Source organism: Hyperolius riggenbachi, chromosome 2 (assembly GCF_040937935.1).
Source record: "Hyperolius riggenbachi isolate aHypRig1 chromosome 2, aHypRig1.pri, whole genome shotgun sequence".
Lineage (NCBI taxonomy): Eukaryota > Metazoa > Chordata > Amphibia > Anura > Hyperoliidae > Hyperolius > Hyperolius riggenbachi.
In genome coordinates, this window is record NC_090647.1 from 555,310,497 (window position 1) to 555,337,563 (window position 27,067).

Sequence of the window (27,067 nt, forward strand, 5' to 3'; positions counted from 1 at the left end):
AGTGGTCTGTCACAAAGTGTGGTAGGAATCATCAAGCAATTTCCTGTACCCCCAATCTACTTACCTGGGGCTTCCTCCAGCCCCTTGTATCTGACATGTCCACAGCGCAGCTCCACTCTCAGCCGCTGGCCTGGGGTCCCCGCACGGTGTCTCGCCAGGCCCTCTTCTACTTTGCCTGCATGAGTGCCGCTGTCAATCAAGTCCACGTTGCCCGGACTGTACTGCAGAGGCGCAGAACTACTGCGCATGCGCAGTACAGTCCGGACAACGTGGGCTTGACTGACTGTGGCGCTCGCGCAGGTGCAGTAGAGGCCTCTGCAACGGCGAGCATCCCGGGCTGGCAGCTGGGAGCAGAGATGCAGCGTGGGACATGTCAGCTGCAAGGAGCTGGATGAGGTCCCAGGTAAGTAGATTGGATGGTAGGGGAAATTGCTTGATGATTCCTTTAAGCACTTTCTTTATGTTGCATTACCCTTTCTGCATCGAACCGCTGCAAAGTCAACAGTGCGCTACCGCGCAGCTACCGCAGTGATTCAGTGGCAGTGGAATGCATGGAAGTTAATGCGCTACGCAGAAATTTCAAATTTGTTGGGTGTGCAGTGCACATGTGCGGAACAACGCAAACATGACCGGGAAACCCAGTGACATACTCCCTGTCTGGCAGAGAGTACGTCACTGGGCGCCAGGCGTCAAAGAGCATGCGGGGGGAGGGACGTGCGAGCGGGCGGTGCTATGCATATGACACTTGGCACATGCTACCGCAGGGTCATATGAATTGATTTTTTGGGAGGGAACGGAGCATCACACCCATGGGCGTGGCGTTCACCCCTTTGACCCCTGCCATTGTAGGGGGGCAGAGGCTTTGAGGGCCCCTCCTACTCCCTCTCCCCAACTGCAAGTGCAGCCAATTAGTAGAGAAATCTCCCCATTTACTTGCGCGTGTCATCTTTTCTTTTTTCCAGAGGCTGCGTCACATCAGAACACTCTCTGCTGCCATTCGCCGGCTCCCAATCCCGTGGGGTTCGAGGACAAAGGAGGCCGCATTCTATCATTTTGCAAAGGGAGCCCTATTAAGTCTAGTTACGCCCCTGATCTCACCTCAATATTCCGGGCAGGTGTAAAACCGGCCTCAAGTGCACAAAGTTCAGCTATAGATGATATAGATAAATGCATCCTTTGCCCCCACTAGAATGTGCCAATTCCTTGTTCATGCCGCCAAGGTCTGAAATCAGAGGTGTATCTAGAGGGGTGCAGGCATGGCTCATGCCATAGGCACCATGGTGCCATGGGCGCAAAGGCTGCCCCTCCTCCCTTGTGCTCCATCACCATATTGAGAGATGCCTCTCGTTACTTATACTTGGGACAGGGCTAAATCTAGCAACCTATATGGGGGGGGGGCTACTTATATGGGGGGAGGAACTTGTTTCATTACCTATGCTGGGAGGGCGACATAAACTGGCTGACTGCCTAACTAGGAGGGCTACTTCTGGCTACCTATACTAGGGGGTGACTTCTGGCTACTTATACTGGGTGGCTTACACTGGTGACCTATACGGGGGGCTATTTCTCACTGCATATACTGGGGGACACCTCTGGCTACACCTCCTGTAATGATATGGGGCGCATTTGGAGATGTGGCGCAATTTCAGTGTTTGCCACAGGCATTATATTACCCAGATACGCCCCTGCCTGACCTAGCCCACAAATCATCCGCAGGGCTACTGTGGCTGCCTTCCTCCTCCGTACAAAACTTCACACAGAGAGTTTTGTGTCTGTAGATGGTTTTATTAGGCCATAGAAGGAAAGCAGTACTGTCAGAATCCTTCACAGCCTCAGAAGGGTTCTCAGAGGACGGCAGGCGTAAGGAACAGGTGCCAGGTTATGTTTTCAATCTTGCTTAATTTTGCCTGGATGTAATAAAGAAGCGGAGACAAAAAAGAAAAAAATCATCAGTTGGAATCCAACCGAACGGCAAATCATCCTGTACAGTGCGCTGCCTCTGTCCGCCGTACAGTACATCCGATGTGCCGGCTCGACTCATAAGAGTCCCAGCTGAGATATAGTGTAACGCCGAGTTCTGCTGTGAACTTGTCAAGTGCCCAATTTATCATTTCTAGGTGGAAGAGAGAATTCAATTTACCTTGTCAGCTTCGCTGCAAATCAATGCAGAACAAAGTTAAACTGTAAACAAACAGTCACAATGAAGGCCGGAGCCTGAGACGGGCAAAACTTGTCTTGAAGTAAGTGAAAAAAATAACGAAAGCTGACTCCAGGCAAAGATGTAAATATACCACGTAATATACAGAAAGCGGAGCTGTTTGCCACTGCAGCTCAAAATTAATTACTGTATATACTCGCGTATAAGCCTACTTTTTCAGCACAAAAAATGTGTTGAAAAGTTGCATATAAGCCGATGGGGGTCGGCTTATATGCGAGTCAGTGGAGCAGAACGGATGGCGGAGCAGGTTTTGTTACTGGCAGAGGAGCACAAGGATCGTGCACTAGTGATCCTGCTCTTGCCACCTGGCTCCCTTCTGTGTCCATGCCCCTCCCCATCCCCTGCAACATGGTGTGCAGAGTGCGGTGCTCAAGACTACCTGTGTCCCCTGGCTTGTGGAGCAGACCATGCAAGCAACGTGTCAGCGGTGCAATGATCGGGGATTCTTCCAGTGTGGCAATCACTTTCTTTCATATCTATGGCAACTTAAGACACAGCTGTATCATCCTTGGGGTACATCTGGTTATGGGGAAAGGGATGACTTGTACTGGGGGAACACCTGGCTACTGTGGAGGGGTTTATATTGGAGAGGGGGATTATACGCGAGTCCAAGAAACAATGAGATACAGCTTTAGATAAAGTTTTACTGCAGAAAAGCTCAAATGATCATTATTTATTCTTTGTTTTATAGCTTAAAAGACGGAGTGTGGTTTGGAAATTGCAAATATGACAGAATGGTACAATGTTATTAACCCTCCTGGCGGTTTTATTTTTTCTGCCAAATAGGCAGAAATCCATTTTTTTTTTTTAGTTTCATGTAAAGCTACCAGAGTGGTAGCTACATGAAACACCACTAGAGGGCGCATGTGTCCCTCTAGTGCGATTATCGCCGGCATCAATAGCAAACAGGGGAACGCGTATATAATGCATTCCCCTGTTTGGCTTCTCCTGTCGCCTGGCGACGATCGGAATGATGTCATGGACGTCAGCCGACGTCAAACGCCTCTGATCCAGCCCATAGCGCTGCCTGGAACTCATTGGTCCGGGCAGCGCAGGGCTCTGGCGGGGGGGCTCTTCTGCCGCTGTGTGCGGGCGATCGCCGCAGAGCGGCGGCGATCAACTTGTGCACGCGGCTAGCAAAGTGCTAGCTGCGTGTACAGAACTTTAAATGGGGCAAATCGCCCCACCAGGGGATATCCTCCTGCGCGGCATAGCCCGAGCTCAGCTCGGGCTTACCGCCAGGAAGGTTCAACAAAAAACAAACAAACTATACAACTGAAAATAAAAGCAAGAGACTCTTTTCTTTGCTACTTACAGTATGTTCTATTCATTATCCATACTACACATACAATTAATTAAATCATTTTTTATATTTTTTTTTCTTGCTTCACTTAAAGTTGGATGAAATTCCATATTAACTGAAAAAAAAATTAAAAGAAACCATCCAGTAAAAAAATCCTTATGTAGCTTACCTGTCCTGTTGTTTTTAGTGTTCACTGTCAGATTTTGGAGAAATGTGTTATGAAAAAAAAAAAGAAAATAATATTTAAGCTGGTTTCCATCTTTACTGTTTCTCCGTGATGCCAAAAGTGACATCACTTCTGCCCTTTTCTCTGTTTCTTTTTTTTAAACTCAGCTCAATGTTCCCTCCCTACTGACACAGTGTACTCTCCCTCCCACAGAAAGCATCATCTAGACAACAGGCTTACAACATTAGCAAAATATATTTATCAAGACCAAAGAAAACTTGAACAGAAGTAGAGCAGCTGATCACAACGACCAATCAAAATCCTTTCTGTCCACCTAGGAATGGGCCATTCTAAAAACGCAGGTAGACACCCAGTATAACAAGTTTGAAGTCTTTACTGAAGAAAGCATGCAGAGATAAAACTTACACCACTATTAGGAAATGCAACTTTCTTAGAACAGAGAGGAACACAAAATGAATACAGGAAATCACAATACCATAGAGATCATTGCAGCACTTTACATACACAGTGACATCTTGTGGTTGCTTTACTACACTGCAGTAAGTAATCCTGTTGATACTTCCAGCACAAACTGCTCCATTCAGCTATATTTATTTTTCACGTTAGGACGGCCAGGAGGTGGTGCGTGTTGCCTCCTGAAATCTTGTCTATGGGTCCTTTTAATTTCAGAATTTCATTTCTTTTTTTTCTGTTGGCTCTCATAACTTTCCCTCTCTCCAGCTTGCTGCTGTCCGCGAGGAACCTGAGAAAAGCTTACAGCGTTAATAACGTAAAAAAAAAAATGCAAATGTTATTCATCTCCTAGTTCTTGAAGCAGCAGAATTAATTCATTAGCATACTTGCAAGGTTAATGTAGTATGCTTAATAAGATAAATACCAGTTGTTTTGCTAAGTCACCAACTTACATCCTGTCTCTCCCGTTTTTAAGCCAGGCTTGGGAACGTGAGATTTATTAATAGAAAATAAGTGGCTGCCAGGCTGGAAGGATTGGCTTTTAAAAATGAGTTCAGTTGAGTACGAATTTCTCCTGCGCTTCTGGGCACAGCGAGGAAGAGGTAATATTATAGCCCCGCTGCTGGCTGATAGCTTAAAGATACTCCGTCGTGAAGGGCTATTTATAATAATCTCAACACATGGGTTTAAGTCGTTATAGTGCTAAAAGTTTAACAGTGAGGTGCAGGGCCGGTTTAAGCAGCAATGGGGCCCCAGGGCAAAATAAACCTGGGGGCCCCCCCCCCAACATATACCCCGGAACAAAAATCAGCATTAGGGGACCTTTTTTGCAGCTGGTATAGTCAGGGTGTGAAGTCCCAATCGGTCGGAGTTCCACATTCTGGCTATCCCAGCCTGCGTGGGGGACAAGGGGTTAAAAAGTTTCAGGATGGGGGACCCCATATAATTTTTTTTTAAAAAAAATTCCCACACTCTAAACATAAAAAAAAAATTGGGAAAATAGGAAAAAATGCCAGGGATCTTCATACAGCCATATTGCGGCTGTAAAGCGATCCCTGGCCAAAGCGTTGCGGCTACGTATAGACCCCCTGGAAACCCCGTCAGGAAATGTATTGCGCTTTCGTTTGATGCATGTAAAATTACACTACCGTTAGGTACTAAAAGTGACATTTACCGCATTTAAAAGTATACTTTTTTCCTTCTAAACTTTAAAATCGATTTTCTCAAAAACTATAAGGTCTTTTTAAAAAATTGTTTTTTCCTCTTATTCCTAATGATCTCCTTAACATAGCCTGCAAATTTAGGGTTTTTAGCATTTAAGGTGGATTTGCTATTAACCATTAAAGTCGGCAGGTTTTTAAATGTGTATTTTTTTTTTCCTTTGAAACTTTAAAATCGATTTTCTCAAAAACTATAAGGGCGATTTGAATTTTTTTTTCTCTTGTAACCACTGGGGGCCCCTACAAGCTCTGGGGCAGCTGCCTCTTTTGCCTTAATGGTAGCGCCGGCCCTGGTGAGGTGCAGCTGTTACCCACTTTTATTTGCATTTTCTTGCCTTTTTGAGAGGCTGTATGTATAGCGATCACTCTTTATGTACGGCCGATTCCGATATAATAAACTTCAGATATAGTAAACTACTTGGTCAGGTCCCTTGAAATTTACTATAAAGGGATTCTACTGTAGTCAGTTGTACTATATTTGTCAGGATGCCCAATTTTGTTTCAATTATCCTGGTTACAGCATCAGTACCACTTCCTGTATCTATATATTGGTCTGTAACCCCACCCTCCCAGTTATGTTTAGCCTAGGCAGCCTCACCTCCCAGTGCACTCTGGGAAACAAGGTGTTGTTTCTGTTCACTTCTGAACACACAGCAAACATACGTTCCGTAGTGATGCACCTTGCCAGCGGTAAAAATGCCGCCACCTGTGATACATTTATAGGGAACCTGAAGAAAGAAGAATAGGGCACTTAAAGGGAAGCTTAAGTCATGTAAAAAAAATGACTTTTACTCACCTGGGGCTTCCCTCAGCCCCCTGCAGCTGAACGGTGCCCTCGCCGTGTCCCTCCGATGGTCCTGGACTCGCCGGCGGCCACTTCCGGTTCGGCCGTCACCGGCCGACAGGCTGGGAACGCGGCTGATTAGCCGCGTTCCCGGCCGCAATAGCATTATAGAGGGCGCTATTGTGGCCGGGAACGCGGTTAATCAGCCGCGTTCCCAGCCTGTTGGCCAGTGATAGCCAAACCGGAAGTGGCCGCCGGCGAGTCCAGGACCATCGGAGGGACACGGCGAGGGCACGTTCAGCTGCAGGGGGCTGAGGGAAGCCCCAGGAGAGTAAAAGTCATTTTTTTTACATGACTTAAGCTTCCCTTTAAAACAGGGGTGGAGTGCCAATGCATAAAAGATAGGCTAATAAGCTGTTAATCTTATAAACAGAAAGGGGATCGTACCTCTCTTGAAGAATTAGGTTTATTGAAAAAACGTCTTTTATTCAAGCACATAAAATTGACAAGTCAAGTCAATTTGAAAGGTCAATTTTATGTGCTTGGATAAAATACCTTTTTTCAATAAACTGGTCCAAATTCTTCAAGAGAGGTAAGATTCCCTCTCGGTTTATAAGATTAACAGCTTATTAGCCTATCTTTTATGCATTGGACTCTCCACCCCTGTTTTAAGTGTCTTGTCACACCTCTTTTAGAGGTGATAGTTTTTTAGTTGTCCTAAAGAACTTCCAGAGTGCGACCACCCTGTCCTGTCGCAGACCAGGAAAGCGGGGACGGTTAATTTCCCGCCTGCTCTGACAGTGGTTGCAAGGATTTGCAACCCACCTTTGTGAGTATCAGTGCTGCTCGGATACCCCCCATTCATGGATTCGGCTATTTGGCCGTGATTAAAAAAAATCTTGAAACGACGTGATTGATTTTCTGGATTTGAGATGACCTCACGGATTCGACTCTTTTTTTCCGTGAGTGAGGCAATCACGCCTAATCACAGCCACAATCACAGAATAGCGTTTAAGCTATTCTTAAAGCCCCTATACATGCTACAATCCCCCAAATTTAACTTAAAAATCACTCACTGGCTAGCGAAATACAAGTATACAGTCAGAGCAGGAGTAGATGGAATCAGTGAGCCTGCCAGGGCCTGCACTGCACTAAGCACAGCAGCGCCAGTAATCAATCACTACACTCTCTCACTGAACTACACTGACTACAACTAACTTTAGTAATCACTCACTGGCTAGCTAGCTGAATACAAGTATATAGTACAGTATAAGAGCAATGTTAGGAGTAAAAACGCTATGTTATTGACAAAAAAAAGTGCTTGCTTTAGCAACAACTGTCCTGGAGATGATCCTCTCAGTGCCACAGTCTAGCAAGAACTGAGCTTTTTATCATGGCCGCCACTTTATATACAGGAGGGGAGGGCATAGCCTCCCCTCCTATGATTGGTTGCTAGGGCCTGGCTGGGGGGCCTCTGATTGGCCTAGAGACGTCATTCCTGCCCAATCATGACCTATCTAATCATGGCATGCGCCGTGACCGAATTCCGTGATTGAGAATCGATCACGGAGTCGAATACCAAAGCTGATTAGTGGAAAAAATGCTCATGAATCATGGCTATTCCATGATCATGGAGATTATCCGAGCACCACTGGTGGGTATATACATCCTTAGCAATTTGCTATCCTGAATCTTACACGATTCTGCACCATTGGGCTCCTGGTCTCCTTTTGTCTTTTAGATGAACCTGGGTTGTTATTATTACAGGAACCATCTACATAAGCTATCTAAGAAGAATAGGGAGCTGTAATATTTATTTCCTTTCAAACAATACCAGTTGCCTGACAGTCCTGCTGATCTATTTTGAAGCAGTAGTGTCTGAATCACACCAGAAACAAGCATGCAGCTAATCTTGTCAGAGGTGACAGAAATGTCAGAAACACCTGATCTACATAAACTTGCTCAGGGTTGATGACAGTACTAAAAGTACTACAGGTAGAGGATTGGCAAGCTAGTCAGGCAACTAGTATTACTTAAAAGGAAATAAATATGGAAGCCTCCAGATCCCTCTTGCTTCAGGCTCCCTTTAAGGATGTATATCAGGAAGAGGAAAGATTTTACAACGGGCAAACAATGGCTAAATCATTTCTTAATTATTATAGTAAAGTATAAGCAATTTTATTTATTAAGCAGATCCTGAAATGAGAGGTACTGTATGTGGAGGCTGCCATCATTATTTCCTTTTAAACAATGCCAGTTGCCTGTCTATGCTTTGCTGATCCTGTACTTCTAATACTTTAAAGTGAACCAGAGACGAAGCACACTCATGTATTTTACCATATATATCAGTGGGAACATTACAGAAAACACCTACCCTCCTCTCTGTTTCATTCTTCACTGCTCAGCCTGCTTATCAGCCCTGATAAAATCCCTGACTGAGCATTCAGTCTAGATTTGCTCAGGAATCATTATAGCTGAGTCATTATAGAAGAGCCACAAGGGGGCAGGCGTGGGCTTGAAAAGACATCAGAGAAGACAGACTCAGCTATAATGATTCCTGAGCAGAGCCAGACTGAATGCTCAGTCGGGGATTTTATCAGGGCTGATAACAAGCAGATTGAGCAGTGCAGGATGAAACAGAGAGCAGGGTAGGCATTTTCTCTAATGTTCCCACTGATATATATGGTAAAATACATGAGGGTGCCTCGTCTCTGGTTCACTTTAAGCCACAGGCCTGAAAATAAGCACGCAGATCAGATGCTTCTGACAAAAATGTCAAGATTATCAGCATGCTTGTTTCAGGTGTTTGACTCAGACACTACTGAAGCCTGAGAGAGAGCAGAACAGCCAGGCAACTGGTATTGCTTAAAAGGAAATAAATATGGCAGCCTCCATATACCATCTCACTTCAGGTGCTCTTTAACCCAACTCCAACAGAGTTATCTCGTTTAAGATAAGCGCACTGCTTTTGACCTCTGGCAGAACTTGTGCTGTAAATTCTTGGAATGTTTTGATCTCTCTCTACTAGCAAAAATATAGAAATTTAAAGCTGACTGTTATTGTCTCACACTGCCCCCTAGTGACAAGTGGCTGTAAATACACATTACAGCGGTACTAATCAGAAGCTAGGAAATGTAACAAAGAAGAAATTTAAAAAAAATGTGCTAAAATAAATTGGCTGCTAAAGGTTTAAAGGCAGTGGATAAATATAAAAGCCAGACAGCCAGCATTTTTCGGAAAGGGAATAAAAATGGCAGCCTCCGTGTTCCTCCCACTCTAAGCTCCCTTTAATGGAGTTGTTTTCGCTCTTTGGCTACAGTCGAGGTAAAGTAAGGGTAAGATAAAAGGAAGAACAATATGCGAGCCTTCCTGCGCGCGCTGATTTATTTTATTCTTGTTAAATGGAAGGTGAGAAGACGGCGGCGTAAGACACTGCGGAGCAGCAGAGCAATCAGGGGTGCGCTCCTTCCTCCTCAGCAGCCCCAGGCAAGGAACAGCTAATGATCAGCAGACGGAGAGCCCTCGTGAACCTAATGGCTTCTTCTTCCTAGCCTTCTGCCGGCGAGATTGCTTTCTCAGACGGTTTAATAATATACACTAAAAGCCGGCAAGTGGCGCCATCAATCAGGATGCAGTTGGAGTGGAAGGTACACAGAAAGCATTACTCTGCTCCCCGAATAATCATTCAGTCCTCCCCGCTCTCTCCTTCACCACCGAGATAATATAATCCTCTACCGGAGTTATCTACCGGGCTCCCGCTGCCCCATCTACCGCTCTTCTCTTACCCCGGCGGGGAGCGGCTCACCGCAACTTCCACTTCCTCTCTGTCTTCTCTTCACAACTTTATACACCTCTTACTTTTCATCTTCTTCTTGGACTTTTATAATGTTGTTTTTTAATATTTTTTTTAATCCTCCTTTTATACAATTTTGTTCCTTTTCTTTTTTTTTTCATTCTTACTGGATTTTTTTTATAGACAATTCTTATTCTTTTGTTATTCTTTTGTTTTATATAATTTTTTTTTAAAAAAAGTACTTCTTCCTTTCATACACAGTAACCTTTTAACTTTGTTTGTCTTCGTTTTTTAGTTGTTTTTATCGATTTATATATACAGCCCCGAGTGCTGCTACCACCACTGGGACCAATTTGGCGTTTACTTTATACATAGTATAGTCTTCTATTTTTTTTTTCAATCTTTCTATAAAAATATATGGAAAACAAAAGTTTGCTTTCTTAAAACAGAAAGAATTTGCGATAATTCAGGTTGGAGTGAGCTTGAGATGTCTCCCAGTGCATCACTGCTGAATATATGCAAATTAACCCTACTTGATGGAGCCAAATTAATCCATGCCATGCACTGATGAGGATCAACCAATCCGAAACAGTCTGTATGCATGTTGGATTATTATGGCTCTGTACAAATTAACAAGCTGACACATCATTGCATTCCAGCGGTTCTGGAGGTGTGTTTAGCTTCTAAGGGTACAATGGTTAATTTGCATATATTCAGCAGTGTTGCTCTGGGAGACATCTCAAGCTCACTCCAACCTGAATTATCGCAAATTCTTTCTGTTTTAAGAAAGCAAACTTTTGTTTTCCATAGCGTTTTAGTAAGGGGGCTTTTAGGACCATTATAGTCCCTCACACACTCCAATGAGTTCTCGGTCACCATGAGCTTGCTGGTTAGTCTGTACCTATAAAATATATGTATTAACTTCTACTTTTTAAAGAGAACTCAAGGCGGATGTATGCAATCTCAATAAGACACATAGCCAAGTCCTGTGCACAATGACATGCCTGTGCGTCATTCTGGACTGGCCTCAGTATCCCCCCCCCCCCCCCGTGCTCTGCTGTCCCCCGCAAAAAAATACTGCCAGGCTAGCAACAATCTGCTTGTCACTAGCCTGCTATTTACCTGAGCTTGTCAATCAGCTTGTCCTCCATAGTGTCGCTCCCCCCGCCGCTCCCTGCCTCTGCCATCTTCCTCCAATCGGAAGCTAAGCCTAGACCCAGGAAGCGCTTCCTGGTTCGCGGCTTAGCTTACGTCGGCATCAGGGACAGATCTAGGGCGGGGCAAGCGGGTATTTTGCCCCAGGCGCAGTTTGTTGAATTCTTAAAAAGGCGGCAAAATTTGGATGGGGAATGGCAGTTTAGGCACCAAAACCTGACCTTGCCCCAGGCGCAACTTGGTCTAGATCCGTTCCTGGTCGGCATCATCTTTACTAGACTTCTGTTCACAGCTGGAAATACTGCAAAACTCCAGCAGGGGGCAGCCAAGAGGTCAGGCTCCAGCCAAATCAGTTCAGGAAAGCTTGTGAATGCCTACACTCAGGTAAGTATTCCATACGTACTCCACCAGGTACCTCACAGACTTGTCTTTTCAAATACAACACTACCATCAGATCTTAACGGCCACAAATGTAAGGTTTCAAGTATTTTCTGCCAGAAAGTCCTCTGGAATTATAAATAGGCTTCAGCAGAGTCCTGGTTTAATCTACAGTTAGTGCAGAGAATCTCCTGTTAGAGATGGAAAAATGGACCTTGGACCATCAGAGGGCTTTGGAAAGGGGGGGGGGGGGGGGTGTCAGTCTATTCAGACTTGGCAGCTGACAGACAGAGTGAAGATAGCACTCCAAGAGCTCCAGGAGAATGGGAGAAGGCCGGAGAAGAGGGATTATCTCATCCTCCGTAATTAAGAAGAAGAGATATAGTGTGGAGAGAGAGGGAGAGAGAGGATGGGGCGAGAGGGTGAGGGGAGCCACAACAACACAAATATCTTTTATTCCGAGGCTTGCCGAGCTGAGCTGGAATGTATTGCTTCAGTGGAGAGAAGAATTGCCTGACTAGGTCGGAAGCAGCGCTGCAAGGTGCCTGCACATGCAAAGACTATGCAAATATGAGAAATGAGGTTTTCTGCTGCTTCAGCATCTGCTGCAGAGAGAAGAGGAGGGAGGGAGAGATAAGAGGAAGGAAGAGAGAATGGAGAGATTGTGGAACAGGGAAGAGGAGAGAGATAAGGAGGGGAGGGGGGGGGGGTAAAGGTAGGGAGAGGTGAGGAAAAGAAGATGACTGAGATATATACAGAAAGCCAGCAAAGATAGATGGAGAAACGGGGAAACAGCGTGTAATCAGGGGGTGGAGAGGCAGCATGAGGGAGAAGAGAGACAAGGTAAGTGTGTGCAGACTTGGAATGAAGAACAAAAAAGACAGAGAGCCCAATATGATGTAGTATTTAGGTCAGAGGTAGATGCATATAAAAGACAGTAATTATACTCACAGAGGTCGCCGCAAAGGCAACCACTGGAAAGGCAGATGGGGAGAATTGGAACCTGACCCCACTCAGGTCACTCTCTGTAGACAGGAAAAAATGGGGATACACCTCTCCACCAAGGGTGGACTAGACTGATTGTAGGTAGGTAAACAGAGGCGCCAATAAGAGTAAAAACGTTTAAAACCCGTTTAAAAGGGGGAAGTTTGGTGGACTTACCTCCCTTGCAGAGAAAACAGACTGTATGCAAAACGGTTCGGTATCATGGCCAAGCGCCTGTGTCTAGAGAGAGCTTGGCCATGTACAGACCCGTTTTTGCATTCTCCAGTTTATTGCCTGATGAAGCAGGGTTGCGACCTGCGAAACGCGTTGCATGTTTGGAGTATCTAATAAATGTTACTGTGAATTATAGTAACGTCTCACAGTCTGTTTTTCTGTAAGTCCACCAAACTTCCCCCTTTTTAAACGTTTTTTGAACGTTTTTACTCTTATTGGCGCTTCTGTTTGCCTACCTACAATCAGTGTGTGCAGGGCCACAAAGTCCCGGGCCCTAAATTGGTTGTGTCGTTTATTGGGCATACACTTGAGTTGGCAGCACAGATTTTCACCCGATTCAATAATAATTATCAAAGAATTGGATGGTCGATTGACCGCTAAATTAACAGCTGTATGTCCACCTTTAGTAGTACAATTGAGGTAAAGAGGCGCCCTGGTAGAGATAAAAGCGTCTAAAAACAGCTTAAAAACGAAAAAGTAATATGAGGTGGCTTACCTCAATAACAAAATCTTTGTCTGTAGCAAAAGATTTTTCTTTAGCACAGGCAACGCGTTTCGCTTCATCAGGCCAATAAAGGTGCCTACAATGGTAAAAAAGCTCCTCAGTGTAACTGTATAAACAAAGTTATATAATAGTGCAATAAACATTTGTGCATTATACACTCATTGGACCTGATTTACAAAGCGGTGCTAACAGTTAGCACCCTGGTGAAAAGCCCTTTATCACGCCTAAACTCAGTTTAGGCATGATAAGTTTAGGTGTGATAAGTGTAGGTGTGATAAGTTTAGGCATGATAAGTTTAAGCACCAACTGCGTTAGCACCGCAGTGCACAGCTGATCAAAAGTTTTGCGCTAGCAAAGTCTGGTGCACTTCGCATAGAGCTTAATGGCGCTGCTTTGCGTGTGGGACTTTGCACGCTATCTACACTTATCTAAACTTCTCACGCCTGAACTTATCACACCTAAACTTATCATGCCTAAACTGGCTTTTCACCAGCGTGGTGCAATGGTTATCATGCCTAAAGTCTCTAACTGGGTTAGCACCACTTTGTGAATCGAGCCCATAGTATGATGGTACTTTTGGTCTTAAGATTAAGAAGGTCAGTTGATTAGATAGAATGGTCAGTTAATTCAATAGATTGAATAATTATCATTTGTATACAGACATACTACCCTATTGGGCTCCCGTTTTTTGTCTCCTATATTTCTTCTGTAGAGGGTGCTGAGACACCCCCACTGCACCTTTAGTAGTAGCTTGATAATAGCAGTACACTGGCAAATGCTATTTTCTACAGAAAAGCTCCTACAATGTTGCAGACGTCTCTCTCTCTCTCTCTCTCTCTCTCTCTCTCTCTCTCTCTCTCTCTCTCTCTCTCTCTCTCTCTCTCTCTCTCTCTCTCCCCCCGGAGTCTATATATTGGGGAAAGGTCTTGCTACCATCTCATCTTCGATTTGCAGTCAGCAGTCCTGACCGGGAGAACAATCGCTCTGCGGCGCGGAAAGGGCGGCGGCGGGTCACCCTGATGTAATTTCACAGATGACACGTGTATCGCTGGAAGATGAAGTGTGATTTTCAGAGAGGAATTGAGTGGTAAAAGACTAGTAAAAGATCAATCTTCCCTCCGTGCCCCGAGAAGGCGACACCTGCGTCACCTCTCTCGCCATGGGAACAGCGCACATCCTAACGACCCACATAAGCAACAAAGCACTTTACTTACAGAACATCCGTGAGTCAGGCCACCCCACCTCATTGCCTCGGAATGCATTTCAGGTGTATTTTACGGGTCAGGGTGATTGTACACACTGAATGTTGATTGGACGAGTACAGCACCGACTGATTATCAACAAGATACAGATCAGTCATGCTTGCATGCAAATTTTATGTGGCCTGAAACTGGGCCAGTCAGATGCACATTTTGACAAAATTAAATTTTCCCATTTCGAAGCTAAATGCAATTTGAATTCAATTAGCATGCAAACCAAGCATTATGTGCACTTTGATGACCATCTTTAGAAATGGTACCACAGGTATGTGAGTATAGAGTTAGAACCAGGGTGTTATGTTAAAACTCACCGAAGTATAGTTAAAGAGGAACTGTAACCAAGGAATATATAAGAGTGAACAGAGGCGCCAGCAGGATAAAAGGTACTAAAAAGTTTACAATTCCTAAGGAGGTGGTGGTGGACTCGTCTCCTTGAAGTAGACGAGATACTGTCAGCTTTTTAACAACAACAGGTTTATTTATATACTCCAGATAAGTAGACAGTTATCTGGAGTATATTAATAAACCTGTTGTCATAAAACTGACGGTATCTTGTCTGCTTCGGGGAGGCGAGTCCACCACCACCTCCTGAGGAATTGTAAACTTTTTAGTACCTTTTATCCTGTTGGCGCCTCTGTTCACTCTTATATTACCAATATCCACCCCTGGTGGACGAGGGGTCGATCCCCATCTCTTTTTTCCTTATCTACAGAGAGCGACTTTTAATCCTGAGTGAGGACTGGTCTAATCTCCTCACCTACCTGTACAGTGGTTACCTAGGAGGTAACCCACTTTTGTGAGTATATACACTATATACTTTTCAATTCCAACCTATTGTTTTGCTTACTACACTATATTGGGCTCTCGGTGTCCCCACTTTTGTTTATTGTAACCATGGATTGAACTTCATCCCAATCAGTAGCTGATACCCCCTTTCCCAGGAGAAATCTATTCCTTTTCTCAAATAGATCATCAGGGGGCTCTGCATGGCTGATATTGTGGTGAAACCCCTCCCACAGTTTGATGTCATCACCTAGGTCCTGACATCTCACTGCGGGAGCCTTGCTGCTTTGTGGGAGATAACGGCTGTTTCCAACTGCCAAAAAAAGCAGTGTCTCCTTCCACAGACATCACCTGCTAGCAGTAAAGATCTTGCCACCTGTGATACATTTCAGAATGTAATCAGGGTGAGGAAAGATTTTAGAGTGGTCAAACACTGGCTTAATCATTTATAAAAAAAATATTGTAAACATTTAATTACTCTACTTTCACTGTAGATCCTCTTTAAAGTTGTGATTTAGATAAGGGTGGTTTGGGTTTAGTAAGGAGTTATGGTTAGGTGTCATAAATCATTCAGTCGGGTTACTGCAATATATATATATCACTTGTGCCTGTCATCTCCCCAACCACATTCCTGCTCCTCACTGATTGGCTGAAGGAAGTTCAGTGAGCTGCTGATCTATGCTAGCTGTGCTCACGCGTTTACAAAGCATACTAGCTATGACAGTGCAGGTTGTAGGGAAAAAAAAGTAAGGGAGGAAATGACATCAGGATTAGCTTCAGTCAGATAGAATCAAGATGGAAAATGCTAGGAACAGAATTATCTTTATTTACTATATAACATTCACTGAAACCAAAACATGGACAGTACAATACATGTGTTATGTAAGTAAAACAAGTAGTCATCTACTTATATATGTGTTGTTGTTTCCCTGAGATAATATGGCTGTCCCTGCGGCTTTAATTCTGTATGCAGTGTGTACTATGTGCATAGATAGTGTAATTATTGCTGTGTACTGGGGATATATATACAGGATGGATTATATGTATGGTATGTCTGTTATCTTGTATAGCGCTGCACGATGGAGGAGTATCGAGCGTTTCTGAATACTGGTGGGTGTTGGAGAGGAAGCGGATTCTGCCTGAGCTGAATTGTACATTCTGAGCGTATGTTAGGCCTCTGCAATTACCATCCACTTTTCATAATTCCAGCGTGGAGGAAAATGGAATTCCCTGAAGCACCCCATTACATAACCCAGAAAGAGCGACATCTATTCTCTCCTGCACACTGATTGCACACTAACTGCCTGCTGAGGGACTAAATATCATTACCATATTAACAATGGCATCCGCCAGTCTCCCCACCCATTCCTCATCATTCTGTACCACACATCACCCACTCATCTGCGATCTCCAGCAATTCACCACTCGCTGGTGCCAACGCATTACCAGCTGCACCCGCTGCTAGTCATTCTATATCGCTGCCTGCCTGTGTGTGTGCTTGTCTGTCTGTCTATCCATCCATCCGTGTGTGTGTGCTTGTCTGTCTGTCTATCCATCCATCCTGTGTGTGTGCTTGTCTGTCTGTCTGTCCATCCATCCGTGTGTGTGTGTGTGTGTGTGTGTGTGTGTGTGTATGTCTGTCTGTCTATCTATCCAAGAGAGAGAGAGAGTGTGTGTGTGTGTGTGTGTGCTTGTCTGTCTGTCTATCTATCCGAGAGAGAGAAGAGAGTGTGTGTGTGTGTGTGTGCTTGTCTGTCTGTCTGTCTATCCGAGAGAGAGAGTGTGAGTGTGTGTCTGCCTGTCTGTCTATCCCACTCATCTGTGATCTCCAGCAATTCACCACTCGCTGGTGCCAACTGCCAATGCATTACCAGCTGCACCCGCTGCTAGTCATTCTGTATCGCTGCCTGCCTGTGTGTGTGCTTGTCTGTCTGTCTATCTACCCAAGTGTGTGTGTGCTTGTCTGTCTGTCTGTCTATCTATCTATCCCAGAGTGTGTGTGTGTGTGTGCTTGTCTGTCTATCCATCCAAGTGTGTGTGTGTGTGTGTGTCTGTCTATCCATCCAATTGTGTGTGTGTGTGTGTGTGTGTATGTCTTTTTATCCAAGTGTGTGTGTATGTCTGTCTGTCTGTCTATCCCACTCATCTGTGATCTCCAGCAATTCACCACTCGCTGGTGCCAACGCATCGCATTACCAGCTGCACCCGCTGCTAGTCATTCTATATGGCTGCCTGCCTATGTGTGTGCTTGTCTGTCTGTCTATCTATCCAAGAGTGTGTGTGTGTGTGTGTGTGTGTGTGTGTGTGTGTGTGTGTGTGTGTATCTGTCTGCCTGTGTGTTTGCCTGTCTGTATGTCTTCCTGTCTCTCTGCCTGTCTGTCTGCCTGTATTTCTGACTGTGAGTGTGCTGGTCTTTCTCCATCTGTGTGTCTGCCTTTTTTTTATCTGTGTGTAGGTTTGTCTTTCTATCTATAGTATGGTACACACATCCAATTTTGATTGGCCAGTCAGCTGCCAATTTTACCACCTCCCTCTAATGTGGGAGCCAACAGATTTTGAATACTATGAATAGATTGTGTAGGTAAGCTCTCATACTACATGGAGGAGGTAAAATTGATCAATCATTGGCCAATCAAAACTGAAGGTAACACGCCTTCAAAAACGTATATGAATGACTTCTTAGCCTTGTCTTAGCTTTAGATATATCTATTTTTGGAGAATATGGGCACTTCTTTAAAATGTAGTTATGTTATAAAGGGTAAGGCACATTACTCTACAAATGGATAAAAAGCATAGCGATTGTTACTCTAACAATGCTTGTGTTACCTTGTGCTAATTATGCAACGTGCACCAGCCACCTGAAGTGACCACGCCGCTCCAGCAGAGGGCAGACTTCTGCATCTGAGCGCAGAGTGGACACAAGATTAGTGATCTAGTAGGAGGTCAAAAAGATCCCCACCCCGCCTTGGCAATCCCCAGTTCTGAATCCTTGTGGATGATAAAACAAACCTGATCAGAGCGTCACGATTCAACGAACACTAATAAAATTTAAATCAAGTCTTTGGAGTTCTTGATAAAAAGGATGGGTGGAAAACTTTTTTTTTTTTATTCAAGCTTCCCATGAAAATTCTATTATTAACGTCAGACTTTCAGATTCTTCAAATCCACCCCTCTTCACATATCTCACACATGGATTCCTTTTGCTGGAAATATAACTTGTCTTCATATGGGCTTATCCCGCTCGACAGAGAGAGACTGGCACATCAAGTGAACCCGCTTTAATTAAGGCCCTTGCACTTGTAATTCCGATTCCTCCCTTTATCTCCGCATTTGAAAAAGATTGGTATAAATAATTTATCAGCGCACTCACACGGACGACATTTTACCATATGGAGCTTTCATCATGAATCAAAACCTTGCTTGTGTCTCAGCATTATGAATTTATGCCATATCAGAGAAGGGGTGCCTGTGTTGTTACCCGGGGAGCGAATTGAAATTTCTGTCAGCGAGAAGTCCGCTCGGCTCCCGCCGTCATGTTCATGGATGGGATGTCAGCGCTGGGTTTGTGTACGGCGGGATTCTGCGTGGTGTACGCCGCGGCGTGTTTAGAAACTATTTTATCCTCGTATGCCCTGCGTGGCAAAATTATAGATAGGACAGTTTTTCTTGATGTCACCTGATTCTCAAGCCCGAAAAAAAACTCCTAAAAAGTGATGTGCAAAATAGTTTTTTTCTAACTAACCCCCCCCTCCCCCCCCCGAATACCTTAGGGATGGTCGGAAATGGCAATTTATGATTTCCTGAAAATTCGGCTTTCCGCCGTTGCCGATTACCGCTACCACTTTCCGCTACCGATTTCCGCATTCCGATGCGGATTTTCGCTTTTTAAAATATTTGTTTTGCCTCTTTTTTCTACTCTTCTAATTAACATACCCTGAAGATTTAGTGTTTCTAGCACCTATGGGGGCTTTGCTTTTAACCTCTAAAGTAGGCGGCATACCGCATATGGTAATACGGATTTTCAGCATTTTACATTTCCGCCAATTTTAACATTGGTTTTCTCAAAAAGTACAAGGTCTATTTGAAAGATTTTTTTCCCTCTTGTTCCTACTCTTTTGCTTAACATACCCTGAAAATGTGGTGTTTCTAACATCTGTGGGGGCTTTGCTATAACGACCGCCTAATGCCGACAGGCGGCAGCAGGTCGTAAGTGAAATTACATGGAAACGGCCGCTCGTTAGAGCGGCTGTTCCATGTCAGTTCACGGAGGGTTTCTCCGTGAACAGCCTGCAAACCTCCGATCGCGGCTCGCAGGCTAAATGTAAACACGCCGTAAAGGAGATCGGCGATCCCAGGCCTCTGATTGGCCGGGGATCGCTGGCATCTGATAGGCTGAAGCCTATCGGAGGCGGTGCAGGATGGATCGCCATCCTGTGCCGCCCACAGCAAGGAGGGTAAGGGGGGAAGGAGAGGGAGGGCAGAATAGCGCTGCGGAGGGGGGCTTTGAGGAGCCCTCCCCCACAAAACACAGATAGCCGACGGCGATCAGACCCCCCCAGCAGGATATCCCCCTAGTGGGGATAAAAGGAGGGATGTCTGATCGCCATGCTGCAAACACGATCTGTGCTGTGGGCTGAATAGCCCACGCAGCACAGATAAGGGAAATATCCCCTGGTCCTTATGTGGTTAACCTCTAAAGTCGGCGGCATGCCGCATATGGTAATGCGGATTTTCAACATTTTACATTTCCGACAACTTTAGCAGTTAATAGCAAAGCCCCCGTAGGTGCTAGAAACATCAAATTTTCAGGGTATGTTAAAGTGAATGTTTACCGGATTAAAAAAGAAAAAGTCAGATACTCACCTAAGGAGAGGGAAGGCTCGGTCCTAATAAGCCTTCCCCCTCCTCTCCCGGTGCCCGGTCCCGCACAGGATCCCCCGGGGCAGTATTTGACCAGTTCGGTCAAATACTGCCACTTCCGCATGCCTTCGGGAGCTTTCGGGAGCACTCAGGTCCCGATGACGCGGCCGCTCCATACTACGCATGCGCGAGCGCCCTCTATGACGCACTCACGCGTACGTAGTATGGAGCGGCCCGTCTTCGGAAGCCCGAGTGCTCCCGAAGACCTCCGAAGTCCCTGCGGCGGCAGACGCGAACGGGGGAGCAAGCGCAGCACCGAGGGCACCGGGAGAGGAGAGGGAAGGCTCATTGGGACCGAGCCTTCCCTCTCCTTAGGTGAGTATCTGACTTTTTCTTTTTTAATCCGGTACCCATTGGCTTTAAGTAGAAGAGTGGGAACAATAGGAAAAAAATCTTTCAAAAAGACCTTGTAGTGTTTGAGAAAATCTATGTTAAAGTCAGTGGAAATTTTCACGATTTCCATGAAAATCCGCCTACCACACTTCTATTACCGATTTTCGAATTCCGATGCAGAAATGCAATTTCCGATTGGAAATGCAGAAATTGCATTTCCTCGAAATCCGAACGAGCATCCCTATTTATTAATAGTTTTGGTACAACCAGGGACGGATTTTCCATAAGACACTGTAGGACAGTGCCTACAGGCGCCTTATGTGGGAGAAACGGCTCCCCTCCTCTTCAGATCACTGACCTCAGAAGCTTACAGTCTAATCCCTGCCTTGTATCCACGACCTCAGGCACTTACACCCTAATCCTTGTCTCTTGTCACTAAGGACGATATGAGACCGTGATAAGAGTGTAAGATTCTGAGGACAGTTAGTGACATAAGGCAGAGATTAGGACAGTTAGCAACCTAAGGCAGGGGTTAAAGTTCAGAATAATTTTTACTCAGGGGTGTGGCCTTTGTTCAGGGGCGGAGTTTAGGGCACCAGAACGCCTATGGCTACAGTCTTCTGAGATGTAAATCCTGCCCTGGGTACAACTAGCAAGGCTACAGTAAGGGAGGGTTGAACAGTACAGTCACTATACTTCAACCATTGTGGTAAAAGCAGAGGCATGACCACAGTCATGAACAGGACCTTTCCCCCCCACAACTTTGATTGGGACCGAAATAGCGCACCTCATTCCCTTGTGGTGACTTCCACAGACAACATGTCTACAACAAGCCCTGTTTTTGTGAAGCAAGTGGTTTTGGCGTTGAGCTGCGAAGCTGGGCGCCACTATAGCACTAATGCTATAGTTTGCTGGGTGTAATAGTCTGACATAGGAAAAGTGGCTGCCACACTAGGGGTCGCTGTTGCTGGATGAAATCCCACACAGCATCAGCTCCTTTAGGTCCAAATATCTGTCGGACACTTTGATCACTGCCGACTCCATCCTCCTGCGCCGCTGCAGCATGTCATTTAAAGAGAATCTGGGATACTAACCTCGGGAGGGGGAAGCCACTGGATCCTAACGAGACTTCCCCGTCCTCCTCCATCCCTCTGATAGAGTGGCAAGACCCCCGAAGTGCGGCGAGGTAAATACTTACCTACCACGATCCTGCACAGGTGCACTAGCGGCTCTTCGGGTAAGGCAGAAATAGCCGAACACGATCACATCCACTCTACTGCACAGGCTCCTTTGCACCTGAGCAGTAGAGCGGATACGATTGGGCTGCCTATTTCCACCTTACCAGAACCAAGAGCTGCTACTGGGCCTGCGCAGGATCCCGGAAAGGTAAATAAATCACTGCTTGTCAGGGGAGGATTTGGGGAAGCCAGCGCTGGATTCTCTGAAGCTACAGGGGAGGGGGAAGCCTCATTGGGACCCTGCGGCTTCCCCCTCCTGAGCTAAGTATCCCCCAGAGGGTTTTTTTTAGTTAGAGTGTCTTTAACGACTTGACGACCAGGGTATTTTCCCCTTATCTGTGCTGCGGGGGCTCTTCAGCCCACAGCACAGATCGTGTTTCAGCCAGGGCGATCAGACTTTCCCCCTTTTTTCCCCATTAGGGGGATGTCCTGCTGGGGGGTATGATCGCCGCCGGCTGTTTGGGTTTGGTGGTGGGGGGGGGCTCGTCAAAGCCCCCCTCCGCAGCGCTATTCTGCCCTCTCCGCCCTTCCCTCCCTCCCCTCCTTGCTGTGGCCGGCACAGGACGGCGATCCTTCCTGCGCCGCCTCTAATAGGCTTCAGCCTATCAGATACCGGTGATCCCCGGCCAATCAGAGGCCTGGGATCGCCAATCTCCTTTACGGCGTGTTTACATTTAGCCTGCAAGCCGCGATCGGAGGCTCGCAGGCTGTTCACAGAGACACCCTCCGTGAACGGATATGGAACAGCCGCTCGGAAGAGCGGCCGTTTCCATGGAAACACCACTTCGACCTGCCAACGCCTATCGGCGTTAGGCGGTCGTTAAGTGGTTAAGTATTATGCGGGCGCATTTGGGCTTATCGCTAGGGGTGCTATTGCTAGATCTAGCCCAGCATGGCATCCCCCTATGTGATCCCCCCTGACACCATGCATTGCTGCATAATTACGCACCTGTGCAATGGGGGTGAAGCTGCAGCGCACGAGCTGGCACTGGAGCTACCCCTCCTTCCCTTCTCAGTGCTGGACCACCTCCTTGCTGTAGTGCAAGGAGGTAGAAAACCTTCAGATCCCTGCCGCTGCAGCATTTTCTTAAACCCCCCGTAAAAAAGTAAGTGATGGGGGGAAGTGGGTGACCCGAAAGTTGGATTGGAAAGGATTAGGACAGGCTGTCACCAACCAATCTCAAAACTGCCCAAACTGGATAGTCCACATGGTACATCACCAATACAACATCTCTCGGTCCTCCTCTCACCACCAGTCTTCAATAGACATTGCGAATGCTGGCGGTTCCACTAGCCAACGCAGAATGTAATTATCGTTACATCGAGCTCTGGCATAATGGGCGATTAAATAGCCGCGGATGACATTGCCTCTCTAAGGTGCTTTCCAAACTGAGATCTGACCCTGGGCTTCCATATCTGTAAGAAATTATTAAATCTGTCCTCAAGGATGCTTGTGAAATGCTTATTAATACATGTATTATTCATTCGGGTATTATAGGTCTGTAGAGGAGAGATGGCTGTAGCCGCTGTAGTAGTCGGTACTCTGCATGGCGGAGGAAGTGGCAGGGACTGTTTTTGTGAGCAAATGAGGGTTTTTTTTTTGCTAATTGGCTGCACTTGCGTTTGGGGAGAGGGAGGCGGAAGGGCCCCCCAAAGCCTCAGAGCCCCCCTGCAATGGCAAGGGTCGCAGGGGTGATTTTTATGCCCGTGAGTGCAAGTTGGTCTTGTAGAGCTGGACTGTTCATGGGGAAAGCTTTGTTTACACCCTAGACAGGTTCTCAGCTGAGGCAGCCTAGGTCTTACGCAGACACATCGGGAGGAATCGGGAGCCACCATCTACATGCTGGATCCTCTGCCGAGAACCTAGCGTATCTACTATATATTATTCTGTTTAATACTAACCCAACTCAACCCCTCATTTGTGACATTGGATTCTAGGCAGTTGGACTCTTTCAACCCACAAATGCTAATTTTACTCACTAAAAACTGATAGTGTTTTTATTGTAGCACTTACAATTATTTTTATCTTTTTTTTATTTTTTATTCACACTTAGCAAAAACTTTTTCAGCCAATCAGGTTGTCCAAAAACGTGTTTCTCTCTGAAGAAGTATAATGAAATCATAGCACAGAACAACGCTTTTGCTTTCTTATCCTTGGCAACGATCTTAAGAGGTGGCCTGGCATGGTTCATTCAAACACTCATATTCAGAGACGGGTTCAGCGGTGGGCGAGCGTGATTCCATATCACCGCCAATAATTATAAGCCACTTGTTGTAAGTAAATAAAAGTAAATAAAGTAGTCTGCAGCTCACGGAGGTACTGAAATCACATCATCTTTAATCAGATCAGATGCTTTCCAGCAAGTGTCCACCAATCATCCTGAAAGGTTTTATCCAAGGAGAGGTCAGAGTTCAAAAATGGAGCTGAAGAGAATTTTGAGTAAGTGACAGGTGTGTGTGAGTGCGTACGTGCATGTGGGTGGAAGGGGGGGGGGGGTAGTAAAATGTGAGCTGTGGCCATGTGATGCAGTGACTTAATCACATCAAAACTTAGCAGCAGTACGACAATCTCTCACCTTCAAGCAACCGCTTTGCCAAATTCTCTACCGGTGTGTTTTTGTAGACTGTGAAGTTGGAAAAAAGTGTCATGGTTTAGAAAGTTTAAAATGAGGGCTCAGGCACTTTTTGGGTGTGGATCAGATAGCATCAGGGATTATTGGAATCTCTGATAGACCTTTCTCTCGGGCTCATTCCAAAAGGGCGCCGGAAATAGCCGCAAGTAGAGTGTTGGTAAAATTACCAAATTCTGCTATTGTGTAGTGGTAATTTTCACATTTTACAAAATGTTACTTCAGACATACCAATATGTTACTACTGTAACACTAAACTTAACCCAATTCTCACATGAGCCCTCACTCTACCGACACCTAGCTCTAACCAATTCTCCTAACCATGCCTAAACCTAACCACCTCCCTCACTGACACTAAACCCTAACCAACCATGCAACCAATGGCTAAGCCTCACCCCCAACCTATGCCTAACTCTAACCAACCCACCCAACCTATGCCTAACCCTAACCAACCCCCTACTGATGCCTAACACTAACCAAACCCTTCACTAATGCCTAACCCTAACCAACTCCACCACTAATGTCAAACCCTAACCAACCCCCTAACCTATGCCTAACTCTAACCAACCCCCCAACCTATGCCTAACTCTAACCAACCCCCCCAACCTATGCCTAACTCTAGCCAACCCCCTCAACCTATTTATTTATTTTTGTGTGTGAAAATGGCATTTTGAAAACTTGTGTTGTTAGAAGTTTATATTTTGTTATAGTAACCGCATACCTCCCAACTTTTTGAGATAAGAAAGAGGGACACACCTCTAACCACGCCCCTAATCACGCCCCCAGCACACCCCTCGCCATGCATATCACAAAGAATTCAGAACCGAAAGATGTAGTTTTATCATTCAAACCACACTGGTCCTTTCTATCATCATTATTCTTTCTTAATTTTAACATTTGAAAATAAGAACTATATCAGTTTAATTGATGGTAATTGGTAATAAAGTTTAGAGTCAGTTAAACACTTTTTTTCAGCAGCACGGTCGCGTAGTGGTTAGCGCTCTCGGCTTGCAGCGCTGGGTCCCCAGTTTGAATTCCAGCCAGGTCAACATCTGCAAGGAGTTTGTATTTCCTCCCCGTGTCTGTGTGGGTTTCCTCCGGGCACTCGGGTTTCCTCCCACATCCCCAAAAACATACAGATAAGTTAATTGGCTTCCCCCTAAATTGGCCCTAGACTACGATACTTGCACTACACGATACATACATAGAAATATGACTGTGGTAAGGATTAGATTGTGAGCCCCTCTGAGGGACAGATAGAGACATGACTATGTACTCTGTACAGCGCTGCGGAAGATGTTAACGCTATATAAATACTAAGTAATAATAATAAATAATATATTAACACAGATCTGCACATCAGTCCTGAAAGAGGGCGAAATGAGGAGGAAAGGGGGGATTTGGCTCCCAAAGAGGGACTGTCCCTCCAGAAGAGGGACAGTTGGGAGCTATGGTAAACATTTTGGTGAAGTCCCGGTAACTCTTGCATTAATGGCTCATGCAGATAAAGGTATAGAAGAGAAAGTGTCATTGTGTCGCTGATCGCAGCACGTGCATTAATAATTGAGCAGAATTGTACATTTTATAAACACTTCTTCTCCCCCTGATCTCTCGCTATTTATTTCCACATCACAAGAGAGCCACGTTCATTTTCTTCCTAAAATCAAATAACGACGTGTCAGGATAAAAGCAGAAGCGTTTCATCTTCGCGTCTCCAGGTGTAGCGGTCCATTTTTCACGTCGACTCCAAAGCGATTTTTCTCTCCGTCTCCACCCTTTGATCAATACGCGGATCTGTCGGCGATGGCGGTGGGGACGCCAAAATAAAGACATCAACAGGGAAGAGGAGGCGCGGAGTTATCACAGGAACACCCTGATAGGGCTGGAGGATGGCGGAATCCCTGACAAATGTGAAAACCAGATGCCAGCTAATACATCTCCGAAAACATCCCTTTTATCCACTGAAAAGAACATTCCTCTTTCATTTAAAAAAGTGTGATAAATATATGACAGGGCTCCACGAGTCTTTGGGAAATTTTATTTTATTTTAGTGTCTGCTTAAAGAGGAACTCCAGCCCAAACAAACATACTGTCATTACGTTACATTAGTTATGTTAATTAAAAAAGATAGGTAATACAATCTCTTACTCACACTGTTTTAAAAGAACAGGCAAATGTTTGATTTCATGACGGCAGCCGTCTTTTTGGTTGAAAGGAGGTGACAGGGAGCATGAGACACAGTTCCAACTGTCCTGTGTCCTGAGCACCTCTCCCAGTTGCTAGGCAACATGAATAACAGCATAGGAAATCCCATCATGCTCTGCACAGCATCAGGGAAAAAAACCCTGGGCTTTTTTTCTTTGATGGGTGGAGCTTAGTTAAAAATGCAGGTAAAAATGATGCTTTGGTAAGAAAAACAAAGTTCTGATGCTGTGAAACTGTTAAAGAAACACCAAGCCTTTTCAGTTCTGCTGAGTAGATTTTTAGTCCGGAGGTTCACTTTAACTAGACTAGAAGCATACAAGTAATGGATCCACAAATAATAAAAATCCACAAAACCTAATATTATATAGCTTCTTGAAAAGCTATCTGACTGTTGCATCAAATATAGCCTATCAACACAATAAACAGTCTAGGCCCCACCCCCTGAATATATTCACCCAAAACAAGTACATTCATTGGGGGCTTTT

At 45.3% G+C, this 27,067-nt stretch overlaps 1 protein-coding gene and 1 long non-coding RNA gene across 2 annotated transcripts in view; one reads left to right on the forward strand and one right to left on the reverse strand.

Moving 5' to 3' along the window:
* Positions 1-27,067, forward strand: part of LSAMP (limbic system associated membrane protein) — an 814,836-nt gene that overhangs the window by 726,492 nt on the left and 61,277 nt on the right. The gene's annotated exons all lie outside the window — the stretch shown is intronic.
* On the reverse strand, positions 4,027-26,611 carry LOC137545127 (uncharacterized). Its single transcript, XR_011025999.1, has 3 exons — positions 26,530-26,611; positions 13,206-13,290; positions 4,027-4,450 (listed from the first exon to the last, which is right to left on the reverse strand). It is a non-coding gene; the product is annotated as an uncharacterized lncRNA (long non-coding RNA).